The sequence below is a fragment of the Chelon labrosus genome (assembly GCF_963514085.1).
Source record: "Chelon labrosus genome assembly, chromosome: 12".
NCBI lineage: Eukaryota > Metazoa > Chordata > Actinopteri > Mugiliformes > Mugilidae > Chelon > Chelon labrosus.
In genome coordinates, this window is record NC_140345.1 from 23,635,877 (window position 1) to 23,650,256 (window position 14,380).

The 14,380-nt window shown below is 42.6% G+C and overlaps 1 protein-coding gene across 1 annotated transcript in view; it reads left to right on the forward strand.

Moving 5' to 3' along the window:
- The window catches only part of LOC311497196 (low-density lipoprotein receptor class A domain-containing protein 4-like), a 226,217-nt gene that overhangs the window by 68,554 nt on the left and 143,283 nt on the right, over window positions 1-14,380 (forward strand). The window lies entirely within an intron of this gene.

Genomic DNA, 14,380 nt, shown 5'->3' on the forward strand with positions numbered 1-14,380 from the left:
ATAAAAAGACAAAACTCACTGTATTTAAATATTTTTCCCACAAATATTTGGGTTAATATCTCAGCAAGCGAGGCTCACCAGGTCAGCACCAAGTGGAAGCTAATAAACCTGGTTTGCTAACGTTAGCATTCCCTCCAAGAAGACTTTTTTTTTATTGTTTTTTTGACAGGGACTTAATAATAAATAAAGTATGAATAATATACCAGTGACATGACATTCTGTGTGCAGGAGCTTACAGTGATTCAACATCTTGAATTAATATTAGAAAAAAGTAACATCTGTTGAACGTTAGTGCTAGCAGTTGCAAGCTAGTCTCACTAGCCCGTGTTTTTTTTGGAATATTTTGGACTTAGTTTCACCCAAATTAAGCTTTTTTTTCTGCTCCCTCTACTTTTTAGGCTTACAAAAAACAAATATCCTCAGATCTGACAGTTTCTAACAATTTAAACAAAGAAACTTCTCTATGAATAAAGTGAAAGCATTAGCCCTTAGTTCACTTTCTGATTGAAAGTTAGTTAGCCTGTCGCAGTCCCGCCTGGAAACCGGCCCGTCTTCCCCCGTCCACAAATATTTTTTGCAAAGTTGTCCGTTGGGAACTGAGCATGCTCTGGCGAAGATCTGCAAATCATCTGGGCTGGCTTTGTGGTGATGGACAGAAGAGTAATCACACTGTCATTAGGTCGTCTGAGCCCTGAGCCCAGGAAGACAGTCCTCTCAGTTGAAAAAGATTTCATATGGTTCTTCCAACCGTACTTTAGTAATTCTCCTACATTTGATCAGCAAATTGGTTCACTAAGGGAGTTTATGGGATCAAATAAATTAATTGAGTACTGGATTTAGACTGCAAAATATTCTAAAATTCACCCTAATTACAAAATGATGTATTTGTTTTGGTCCCACGTACATGGATAGTATGTTTCATTTATAGTATGCAGCTTTAAGAAATGCAAAAAACGTTTTTTGCCCGTACTCTAAAAATGACCAGTCAACTGCACAATGTATTGTCATTACTTATATTACAGTCATGCACATGGACAAGTTTGAATTTTGAAAGTATTTTTTACAAGTTTGACTTTTGAAATAAGTGATAGAAGTCGTCCTGAGAGGTAGACTGACAGACGGGGTAGAGAATCAGGCTGAGGCAGGGCTGTACAATTAGCCAACATGATTAGATTAGCACCACACACACAGACACACACACACACACACAGACACAATCACAGCTTTTAAACCATGACAAGTAATCCGGACTTATGCAATTATGTCACGACGGACAGACAGGTTGCCTAGCTGTCAGCTGTGTTATTGTGTCTGCGTGATGACAACGTTAAACTGCGGTCATTCAGGACACCGATGTTTGACAACAGTTAAACTCATTAGTCATTAGCGTGTATTGTCATCCTACATTAAACAATGAAACATGCCTTTATTTTTTTCAAATAAATGAGGCATGAGCAAAAATCTCCTCTAAAAAAATTTTTTAAACAAACATTAAGACGCAGTGACGTTTTCTATATTTAGACAGATTATTCATTTTCACGCACTAAGTCATACAAAATGGTCTGATAGTGAGCCTGAATACGCTGAGTGGTTTGCAGTTTGCAAGTGTGTAAAGATCGTTAAACTGTTTCCTGTCCCTTGTGACGTGGTTCTCATGTCAACATATGGTGACATACTTAATTAGCCTGGGCCTCAGAGCAACAGAGAACACGCCGGCTCATTAAATCTGAGGGGATAAAAAAAAAGAAAAGTATTTCTAATGTATAGTAAGAGTGACCTCTGGCTGATTAATGCAGATCGAGATCAGTGCACAGTGCCCGGGAAGCTCCGAATGGACTCGTGGCTGCCGCACTTTAACTGCATTATTATCACACTCATTTTCCTTAGTCAGCTTCTTGTCTCACTGCAGTTTTATGGCTGCTGAGAGACTGAACCGAGAGATTAAGGGCTCATAACAAGTTGTTTCATGTAGAGTGTCACCTCTAATGTCCTCTTACAGCAGAATGAAATGAGCCATTAGGAATGACCTATCTACCCTGGTTTCTGTAGAGATTCAGTTTGAAATGTCACTGTGGTCCAGTGTAGTTTGTTAAGCAGTGGCTCCCAGAATGAGGTCGAGGGACCTCTAGGACCCGGGGATGCCTCGTAATATGTGGAATATTTGCAGTTGGAGCTCTTTTTTTTGTCATGTCTTCCCTTTGCAACTTTAAAATGTGTATTAAAAATCCACAAAATCCCAGCGGATACCCCATGACCACCTCCCACCCCCTCAACGCTTTGACGTTAGGCTTCCAGGCGTTTTAGCTTGTATCTGCAAATAGCTTCATCCACACTTATACACAGAAATGTGTAACTTTCCTATAGAGCATGCACGCAAAAAAAGCCACAAGAAAACCACTACTGTGCTCCTTAAACAGCTTCTTACCATTTAGAGTACACAGTTGATTGCAAGCTCATTACAGTTCACACATTTTGAGTTATGGGTTTGTAACAGAACAACCAGGAGTTGAATTTATTTTGGGTAATTGTCGTTAACGTGTCATTTGTCGTTAATGTGACAGCTTTTCACACACCCTACAACTTAGAGGTGGCATTTAGGGATTTACTCACTGTAGCCAGTTTGAAAAAGGCAACTTTCTGAGGTAGAAAAATGTCTAGAGGTATTGTCTGGACCCATAGTGAGCTCATAGTGAAAGCAAAAGGTGCATTTACCAATGGATCCAGGTTACCCTGGACTGTCCCTTGTCCCTTTTAAGCAGTACAGCTGTTTCATAGTGTATTGTGTAGGTCTCTCTTGTTCCTCCAAAACAGTTGTGACTCATCAGAGAATGGACATGGGCCTTCTGAGGGTGTCCTGTGGTGTCTTGCAACAGAATGTTGTTGGGGGGGGCCTTTGGGTCCTATGGGTTGAGGGGAGGGGCCTCTGTGGATCATTCCACTTGATCAGTTTGGGATCTAGTGAATTTGGAGGCCAGGTCAACACCTTGTTCTGTTCTTCTCCCCTTCTGCCCGTGTTCATGTTTTTTTGTTTTGTTTGTTGTTCCTAAAGCGTTTTTGTGTGTGTGCCTGTGTCAGGCTGCATCCTGGTGGGGATGGCTGCTGCCATCAAGGAGGAGGACTGCCTGGTCTGGTCTAGGTGGGTGCTACATGTTTAAGTAACATCCACATAAACGAACGCCAGGTCCAAAAGTTTCCCAGCAGAACATTGCATCATGATGTCATAATGTTGTGGCTGATCAGTGTGTACTAGTGTTACATTCACTTTGTTGCAGAGTGTTTAACTAAATAAAAAGTCACAAACTCGAAATCGTAGAATCTCTGCAGCACATCATACTTGAAGGCTAGAGTTGAAAATGTACAAAAACAAGAATTACGTGTGCGACTATTTCACGATCAGCTGTAATGACATCCTTCCATTTTTTCCGACTGGCTGGTGGCTGTAGCTGCATCTTCAATAGACAAGTAGGAGACCGGGACTGATGAAATATGTGACAAGAATGTAAATAAGAATTTTTTTCCCCTAATGAGGAATTTTTACAAGACATGCGAGAAATGTAATATGGGACAGAACGGAGCTAAAACACATGAATAAATGCCGCCAGTGGATCCTGTTACCGCATGTGCTACAGTTTCTTGTGACGCACCAGCCGTCGCTTACGCAGGGATCCGTTTATCTGCAGCATCTGCAGGCCTCGCCGATTTATCAAACAATCGTCACACTAGGAGTCAGTTGATGGTTTAACAAAGTGACTGCATGTATTATTAACGAATTCAAAGGGGCATCAAATGTTAAGTAACTCTTAATTGACTGCGACAGTATTTGGCCTTATCCTTCCGTCTTGTCGTTCTTAAGTATACCTAATCTAATTATGCACACTTAAGGCTGTATGTAACACGATAACGTTGAAAACCCGAGGCAGTGAACATTTACGTGTGGTTTTGTAAGCACATTTGTAAGCAAGTTTTGAATTTGCTCACAAAGCGGAAACTTGTAAAATGTTATGTCCTCTTGCTCTGCAGCGGTTTAAAGGCACCGTCTGGAAAACCAAACAAATCCTAATATTAGCATTTTCTTTGGTAGATCTTTCTCAAAATCTGGTTAAAAGTTGGACCACATTTGTATGGAAATCCAGTAGCATACACCAATCAGGCATAACATAACCACCTTCCTAATATTGTGTAGGTCTACGTTGTGTCTCCGAATCAGTTGTTGTTTGTGGGGGCCTTTGAGTTGACGGGCCTCTGTGGATCATCCCACAGATACTTGATCAGTTTGGGATCTAGTGAATTTAGAGGCCAGGTCAACACCTTGTGCTGCTCTTCATGTTTTTTTTAGTTGTTTTTGTGTGTGTCCTGCTGGGGATGGCTGCTGCCATCAAGGAGTGTCATTGCTATGGGGTGGGGGTGCCTGGTCTGGTCTAGGTGGGTGTTACATGTCTAAGTAACATCCACACCAATGAATACCAGGTCCAGATTCTTAGGATGAACCCCAGAGGCAGTAGATACAATGAAAAAAGCAGGAGCCCTAAAATTTAACCCTGTGGAACCCCATATGACAGCAGAGGCGAGCAGGACTCAGAACCACCAAGGCTGACACGCATAGTCCTGTCTGCCAGATAAGACCTGAGCCTATCTAGGGCACTACCACAAATGCCTACTAGGTTAAAGGGCATCATGATTCGAACACCTGTCTTCTACTCATTTCTACTCCTCATTGTCAGTGATGGTGTGCCTTGACTGTAAGACACCTTAACGTATATGCAACACGTGCGACTGCGTACGTAGGTGTATGAATGTCTCGACGTCTTCTTTTGTGTGTGCCGGAGGAATTAATTTCCTCCTCAGACAGACAGCCAGAGCTCTCTCTGGGGAGGCAGGTCGCTCTGTTTGCCTTCGCTGTGCTGTCTGATTTTCTTTACACTTTTTTTATTTTTTTATTTTCCCCAGTCAGAGAGAACAAGATGGATTTTTGCTGCGTGACTGCTGCCTGTAATGTCTCGGCTGCCTCTAGCTGCTGCGTTTGCACACGCTGTGCCTCTTTGTGTGATCCCTTTTTTTTTCATGCGTGTGTCTGTACTCGACTGCACCTACATATTTTCATGTTTACATGCTTCTTTTTATGGTTTGTATTTGTGTGTGTATTCATGTATTTATTGTAGAAGGTAACAAGGTTTAAGCTTCTCCTGAGGATTGTAGTTTCACTGTATAGGGCAGTATTTTCTCCTTGTGTTCTGTTAATCTTTCATTTTCAATGTAATGTTGTGTGTTTTCAAGTACTTTTAGGTTTTGGATTGAGTTAGTTAAGCTGCTACAGAGTTGGCTTTTTGCACACCAAACACATAAGCCTTAGTATTACGCCCCCTACTGTCAACTCGCAGCTTTTTCTCAAGCTCACAGAAGTCAGGGAAAGTTCAAAAGAGCCGACAGTTCTCTCCTTCAACTTTGCAGAATTGGTTTGTCGGCTTTTTTTTTGTTCACAGAGATACATCGCAATTAGCTGTAGAATTAAGAGGCAGAGTCTGAAATTGTTTCTGTGCGATTTGGAAATAAATTTGGAGTAAAAGAGCATGAGAAATGTGAACAGACTCAACCATTAAAAAGGAAAAAAAAGCCTTTAATCGCAGCGCGTGTAGGTAAAAAGCTGCCAGAATACACATTAAGAGGATGGAAAACATGAGCAGAAATGGCAAATCTTCTCTTCCCATGGCGCCACATGCTGTGTGGAAAAATGTTCAAAATTCATTTCCCAGATATCATGTAAAAGTCCGTAATCTGCGCTCAGTACGTTCATGTCTCCCAACCCATCTGCTCTGTGTTGTTTCATACCAAAGAATTGAGAAAGGGAACACACTGAACACTTCTAACGTGTGCACGCAGTGTTACTTTGCACTGAGACTTCTGAGCTGACAGACCAAGAAGCAAACGCCACTCTTGGCTTTCAACCAGCATCCAGTAATGTGTAGTTTTTACCTCTGCAACAGCCCAGAGTAGACCATACGCAGACCCTAACGCCGTAGCCTGTCGTGCGCCTCCCCAGAAATGTAACGGCGTCGCAGACCGCAAGAGCTGTGATCGGTCCGCTTGATAGTAGCTAATTTACGCTTTAGTTTTTCCGTCTCCTTCTCCATCTCTGAAATTTTTGAATTGATTGTTTTGGATCAATAAAGATGGAACACATGGAGGAAAGGTTAACTGAGGAGGCTGAAGATACAAACATTTGCACGAAATGGAAAACAACAAATGGACAAAAAAAGCAGGATAGGATTCTTTGTAGACCAGGTGTTAAGTGGTTTTCCATCAGGTGCTGCACCCAGTGATCAAATATTATCACATTTATTGATGCCAAATTTGACCTCAAAGACGCGGGACTTATAAACCACGCACGACATGCAACAGCAGTCTATTGGCTGTATGATGCCACAGCGCAGTTGGCAGCGGCACATTCCAGTAGTAAAGTGGGCTGCTGCCTGCTCACATTTCATTTTCTACATTTGCCGCCACCATTAACGAGGAACAAATGTCTGTTTGAAACGCCGTCTTGTTTGCTAAACGCTTAAGTTCCCCTGCTCGCCCAGGGAGAGTTTGTGTTTCTTCACTTTCAGGTAACCTTTTCCCTTTCCCTTCAGGTGGCAAGGATTTCTGATTTCCGCCGATTACGGCAAACATTGGTTAAGCCCCAGCAACACGCTGAGCTTTTCTTCTGATTTGCAGTGTTGCTTTGTCATGCTCATCAATTAACATCCACCTCGCGTCTATTGTTTGGCGCTTCATGTGTATGGGCCCAGTGTTTACCCCTGCAGACAATCTCTGTTTTGATTCCCCTTCTAATCCTTCCAGGCTTTCCCCATCTTTTGTCTCGGTTTGATGATCGGACAGCTAGCTAATCAGCCCGGCTACTAAATATCACATCAAGAGACATTTTAAGTAAATCCTTGGAGAGCTCTTGAGGGAGAGGCCTTTGATCAATTGTCTCTTTATGGAAGTGTAGGCTAATTTTGCCCGATGGCTCTTGTCTCTTTCTAGTCTTTGTGTGGAGCTCCCTGTCAGTATGGATTGTCAGATTAGGCGTATAGTTTTTAAACAATGTGCACTCGTATATACCACACACAACACACGCAGACACATATTCGAGCTTATACTATAACCATCCGTGTCCATCTCTGGCAGCTGCTTAGATCACAGAGCTTCCATGTCACTGACACCCCACTTCCTGTCTGTCGTTTGCCACTCTCTCCATGGTTTATTGTAGGTGTCCGCCTGGGTCTGTGTGCCCAGCCTCTCGACACTAGAGTTGATGCATGGCCAGATTAAGCCTGTCAGATTTGTCACACTCGGCTGGCAGTCAGTGTGACACAGAGCCAGACCAGACAAGGATGTGACGAATGATGCCTTCAGCCTACCGTTGTTTGCTTTTGCTTTGCCAGTCATTTTGTGCATCATTTCACACTTTCAGATGTTTTTTTTTTTTTCACTCCATGAGATAATTCCTCTAAATAAAAGAAAAATAGAGTTGTTGTTTCATTATTACCCAAGAAAAGTAGAGGATGATATGCACTAGTGGTGCTGTGAGTCTGTACTGTGCTCGTTTTTGGTCAATAATAAAGTTAAATGCTGTATTTCATGTATTCTTCATCAAAAAGCCCACGATCCAGGATATCATTACCCACACTGAGAGTTGAGAGTTTTGAATATGTGATATCAGCTCATAATCTTTTAATATACTCTTGAAAGTCAAGTTCTCTGTTGTGGGACGTACGTCTTATGCATTTTTGTACATATGCTCTGCAGTGGTAGCACTAAAATATGCAATAAGTAAACACAAGCAGATTTAATGGTCACATTTTAATGTGTAAGATAAAAAACAAAGATGCTCCCAAATTTAAGATCTTGTTTTTTGAAGGATCTACTCACGCTTCTTGCATAATTAAGTTTGGCTGCAATACATACACCAGAGTATAAACCTGTTGGCTGGTGTACTGGCATCTTTCTGTTATTATGCTGATAGAGCACTAGTCTGCAACTAGTCAGCTGTGCTTAGCTTCACTCTGTACTTCACACAATAGCAAATAGAGATGTCCCGATTGGTATTGGGAGATCGGTATTGGCGCCGATTTTGGGTATTTTTAAAGTGATCAGATCGAATCGGGCTTCGGTAGTTGCTTTTGTAGTTGTTTGTTTTAGGTCTGCTTTAAACTGAACCATGTCCCTGTAGCAGCAAAACATCTTCGTCTTCTTTTAATTTGCTTTTGGCTAGCATCATAGACTGTATAAGTGTGGACAACGTGTCGCCATGTCCTTGCATTGGCCCAACTGATGCTATTTTCTCAGGGATAATAGCAACTTTGGACCCAGAGTCTGCGCAGAACCGTCTAACACTCACGGCCCCACAGGACCGCTTTACGGAGTGGTTGGCATGGCAACTGGTAGCCATTATCCTGTTTCTGTAGTGTCAAATTACTAACTAAAATGAAACTTTTCCAAAGAATTGACACTTGAACACACATCAACATTATATTAACTACATAAAATAACAGAAACCATCCTTGAAAAAAAAAATTATTTGACGTGTATTTTAGTGTTTTAGTTTGACCCATGTCCCATCCGCTAACATGGAGGAGGTGGAGCTTATGACCTATACTGCAGCCAGACACCAGGGGGAGCTCTACTTGCTTTGACTTCACTTTTAAGGAGCTGTTCTCCCATCCATCTTTATACAGCCTATGGATGGCATCAAAGCTGCCAAAAAACAAAGTAGAAGAAGAAGCAAAATCATGTGACTAGACATGTCTGCTGTGTGGATGTACTCTAGAAAATGAAGTCAGTCAGACAACAATTTGTAAATTGTGCAGCGTGGATGTTTGGCGAGGTGGTAGTTGGTGATACTACCGACTTGACTCTTCCGGGAAGTTTTGATGTATAAAAGATCAGAATCGGATCGGGGGGGCAAAACTAGACTAGAGCAGAGCAGCTCATGTCGGAGTTGGAACTTATATATGCTTAACTTTTTCACTTTTACTAAAATCACTTAAATCCTGCATCGAGAGAAGACATCAAGGAAGAATTTTCAGTATTTATTCAACCACTGAAACATGGGGAAGCAACACGTAGTTACATTTGTGGAGAGGTACACATCAGTCTAGGGTAACTGGTAAACAGTTTTTATTATATAGTGTTTTTCTACCTATTGATACTTTAAGCACTTACAGTCACAGTGACTCATCCACACATTTGTTGACACAAACACACACAGTGCCTCAGTGTCTTGCTCAAGGACACTTGATGGCATCTGGTTTATGAACCGGGAATTGACCTGCTACCCCTCCGGTTCACAGGCAATATTCTCTGGTCCACAGCCACTGGGTGTAGGCTACGCTGTAGGGCTCAGAGCTACGCCGTCCCTACGAGGCGCCTACGCTGCAGATCTGTCACAGCACCATAAATGTGGCTAAAACATCACTTAGTCTCTTGCGCCACACACACAGGCCTAGTGCCTCAGCCTGACAATGCTAAATGGTATGTGTGAGAATCTGGAAAAAGAAAGCATTGTTGTTGGACAGCAGTGGACGAAAGGTGTCCAAAACCCGTGTGTACACAAACTCAACGCCATTTAGCTGGAAGGACTGTCGCTGCCACTTACAATTAAACAGAGCTGTTGGAAGATGTATATGTAAACTCAAGGACATTGCTTGTACCTTTCCAAATGCTGATACGCTCACCAAGTTTCTCCTCATAGGCTTCTATTTTGTCATACTGTATAATGAGCAGCTCTCCATTCAGCTTCTTTTCAGTAAACGTTGCGATAATGTTTACAAGGACGAGTGTAGCGTGTCTTTTCTTGTAAAACCACCAAACCACCTCATGGAGGTGTGAGACGCAGGCTGCTGGGCTCGACCTTAAAGAGCCTTAGCTGAGGACTGGCCGCGAGCCAAGCTTGTCAAAGTGGAGTACAGTATGGATGGGACTAATGAAGCACAGTAAAGTGGATCTTCCATTAATCATTTGGGGTCTTGTGTAATCTTCAACTGCCCGTGTGTGTTAGAGTGGATGTGTTCCTAAATGACCTCTCATCTGCTGCCAGCACACACAGACTGTACATTATCAGGAGGTCCACATGATAGAGAACATAGGCAGACAGCAAATATTGTTTAAGGGTACAAGCAGATCATTAACTCTGACGTACATTGTTGAATAATGCACCGATTAGGCATAACATTATGACCACCTTCCTAATATCTTGTGCCTGGGATTCAGATACTTGATCAGTTTGGGATCTAGTGAATTTGGAGGCCAGGTCAACACCTTGTGCTGTTTTTCATGTTTTTTTAGTTGTTCCATTATCCACTCCTGGGGCTGGGAGTGTCATATCTATGCGGTGGGGGTGCGTGCTCTGGTCTAGGTGGGTGCTACCTGTCCACTAGGGCTGAACGATGAATTGCATTTGCGATAATATCGTGATATGATAAAACGCGATTTTCTAACCGCCGGCCGTAGCGGGTGCGCGCGCCACTCAGAGGTCAGAAGACATTATCCGGGATGATGTTAACACGTAACTCCGGACTCAACGGGGAATAGCACTAGCGTATCATAACAAAGTATTGGCGGAATGAACGAGTTTCGCTGCAGATAATGCGTTATTTAGACGCTGCGTTTCGATGCCCTGACCACTCCCGCTATATGGATATACGCTGATCAAATTATCTCCTGAACAAGTGCAAATGAAACAAAAGTGATATTTGTGAGTAAACGATGATATTTTATGCTAGAAATAAGGTCCAGGTTGTAAAAACAGTAGTTCCCCTTTAAATGCACAGTGGCAAAGCCACAGATGTTTCTGTAATGTAATATTGTGTGGTTCATATTTAAATCATTCATTATGTTTTGGTGGGAAAAAACAGAGGATAAAATAAAAAATCGCATATTAAATCGCAATCGCAATATTGGGGGGAAAAAATCGCAATTAGATTATTTTCCAAAATCGTTCAGCCCTAATCTCCACACAAATGCCAGGTCTAAAAGTTTCCCAGCAGAACATTGAATTGTCACAAAATGGTCAATGTTATTTTCTTCACCGGTCATAATGCTGTGGCTGATCAGTGTACTGGCGCATTTTAAAGGTGTCAAACAGTCCCCTGCCTTGTGGTCACAGTTGCAGGACAGATCGTTTTTTTTTTTTTTAACTGGAAAACATGCAGAGCAAGTTGAAGTAGCCCTTTCTACCTTGAGTAGTGCCTGCAGGCTACATATGGCTCCAGAATCTCCATCTTGACGATATGATGGACCGTACGCTGCCTGAGAGGCTGAACGCTGTGATCAACAATTAAAGACGACGGCGATGAATATTCAACATTTTTTATCAAAAGCAAACGGATCAAGAAGCATTCGCGCCGGCTGCGGGGCTTATTCAACAGTTTGTGTTTTCTTGCTGCATGTGAAGTAGGACGGGCAGCGTGTCAACACTTAGCCTCATTATCCGACTCCAAAGAGGTAAAAACCTTAAAAATATACACATACTGAGACATTTGCCGCAGTCCATGAAAGCTACATTTTTTTTTTCCTCCTCTCCCTTCACGTCTGTTGCAGCAGAGCTCTTAGCAGCCCCAGTTCTTTATTTGTTATGCAGTCACATTCTTAGCATGCTTGGGTTTTCAGTGTAACAGATGCGACCAGCCCCGTGGTTAAATAGTCTGTTCCCCAGTCCATGTTTGTCTGTCTGACTGCTGTCTCACTGATAAGCACATGTCCCTGTGTGACCCGGCGGAGGCGTCGGAGCAGGCTGTTAGAGCTGCTAGTTGTCCCCATATGTTACAATGACTGACAGACACTGGATGCAGAAACGTGGTTCAATACTAATAGTTGTATGATGCAAACTCTTCTCACTTTACCGAGGTCAGAGGTCACATGGCGATGTAATACGGAGCTATGCAAATAGTAGTCATAAGTAAGGTAGGTGTCTTTCTTCGTTAAGCATCTCAAGGCCACTGTTCTGTCTTATTTGTAATACCGGGCTTCATTTTATGGATGTCAGACAGTGACACATACACCAATCAGCCACAACATTAAAACCACTGGCAGGAGAAGTAAATATTGTGACAAAACAATGTTCTGCTGGGAAACTTCTGGACCTGGGATTCGTGTGGATATACCACCCACCTAGACCAGACCAGACACCCCCACCCCATAGCAATGACACTCCTTGATGGCAGCAGCCATCCCCAACAGGATGCAGACTGACACAGACACACACACAAAAACACTTTAGGAACAACTAAAAAAAAACACGAAGAACAGCACAAGGTGTTGACCTGGCCTCCAAATTCACTAGAAACTGATCAAGTATCTGTGGGATGATCCATAGAGGCCCCTCCCCTCAACCCATAGGACTCAAAGGCCCCCCATTAACAACATTGTGTTGCCAGACACCACAGGACACCCTCAGAAGGCCCATGTCCATTCTCTGATGAGTCTTAACATAATGTTATGCCTGATCAGTGTATATGCTGCCGTCTATAGTCACTTGACTGTTATTTTAGCCACGGTGAAGCTTCTACTCACATTAGCACGTAGCTTTTCAGCTGCAGGTTACCTCATCCTTGGGTTTGATGCTTTAGTCAGATGTTCCATGGATACAGCTTCTGTGTGATCTTCTGTTCTGCTCTCCTAGCATACTTTCAGATCTTCCAGTTGTTGCGCACATTTCTATTTTTTTTATCAATTCAAAAAGGTCTTGATGGAAGAAGGAAGATGCTGTTTTCCAGCGCTTTGAAGGTTAGGGAATGACTGTAGCTCCAATAAAACACAAATAAGTCGTGTCTCATGCTTGAAAATCGTGCAGAATTTTTCAGCAGACACGGCATTCAAAAAAATCTGAACCTGGGACACTTTTCCTTTCCCAAAGAAAAAAAAAACAACTTAAAATGAACACATTGTTAAACTAAAATAAGAAGTGAAACTACGTGGCAAACAACTCTCCGTCTCACTGAATGTTGCTATCCTACTTTGTATAGACATGCTGTCCTTTGGTTCCCATAGTGTTAAAAAGAATATTAGTCATAAGCCTTTTGTCATAAAACTATTTCATGAATAATAGGCGGTTTAGGCCTTAGCTACGGTGACAGCACAGAACATATGTAGACCCTAGCGCCTTAGCCTGACGTGCACCTCTCCAGAAATGTAACGACGCGCCGTCGCGGCATCAGACCGCAAGAGCTGTGATTGGTTGGCTCGGTAGTAGCATGTTTCCACTTTAGTATTTCCGGCTGCTTCTCCATCTCCGCATTTTTCGAATTGATTGTTTTGCATCATAAAGATGGAACACATTGAGGAAAGGTTAACTGAGGAGGTTCGAAGATACAAACATTTGTACGACTCGTCTTCGGCGATAGTTCGGCGAAAGTTTCAGTCGCCACTACTGAAAGTGAAGCAGGAAGTAGAAACAGAAAATGAACACGACTGGCAAAAAAGACACGGCGCTGGCTAGTGTTTGGGTGGCATTTTTACAGAGTGAGCCAGACTGACGAGTGCACAAGTGTAAATGGCTCGCACTGGCGTTGGCTACGTACGTAGGTTACGGCGTGTATGTCCTGCTGAACTCTAAAAGAGCATTAAGACTGTGAGAATCTGTGAAAAATAGAAAGTCATTCAAATGGTATCAGAAAATGTTTTTTGTCTCTTTCCATTGACCGCCATATACTTAACAAAATAAGGTTTCACTGTGTGCACTGGAGGGGCAGGACTCTGGCTTTCTATTGATAATAGCCTGAGGTTGCTTTCATGAGACTCTTGCTGTTTTCTTTTTTTTTTTTAAACAAAACTAGCTCCACAGACCATCTGTCAAGATTACAGAAAAACAGAAAAGACGATGGCGTTCATTCGTTACACAGAAGCTGTTATGAAGAGGCTGCGTAGCTTCATGTGAAATAAAAATCAAATGTGCGCCAACTGGGAGCCTCTTAAGCCTCTCTGCACCATGAGAACCGTGCTCCGTATGTATTATACAGTATATGGTTCAGTTTATAAGCCTGGAGACAATGATTGGCTCTGCGGCTGCACTCAGTAAAGAACAGTGACCAGGGGGACACTTGTACTGGAGCAGCAACTAAAGCATTTTTCTGTGGGTTTCCATTTCTTTTTTCAGTGACAAACAGAGACAGAAAATGTAACAGCAGCTTGTTTTCCACTCTTTTTTTTTTTTCGTCAGTTCTCCGTGTTCCTCTTCTGTTGTTGTGATGTTTGTCCAGACCTTTGTGTTCTCTGCATTGCTCACACTTGGACGTCTTACAGCCAGCCAGATCCGGAGATAAGACAGGAGACTGGGATTTGTCCTTAAATGACCGCAGGACAAACATCCACCTGGAGCCGTGTTTTCCACAGCCGGCCATGA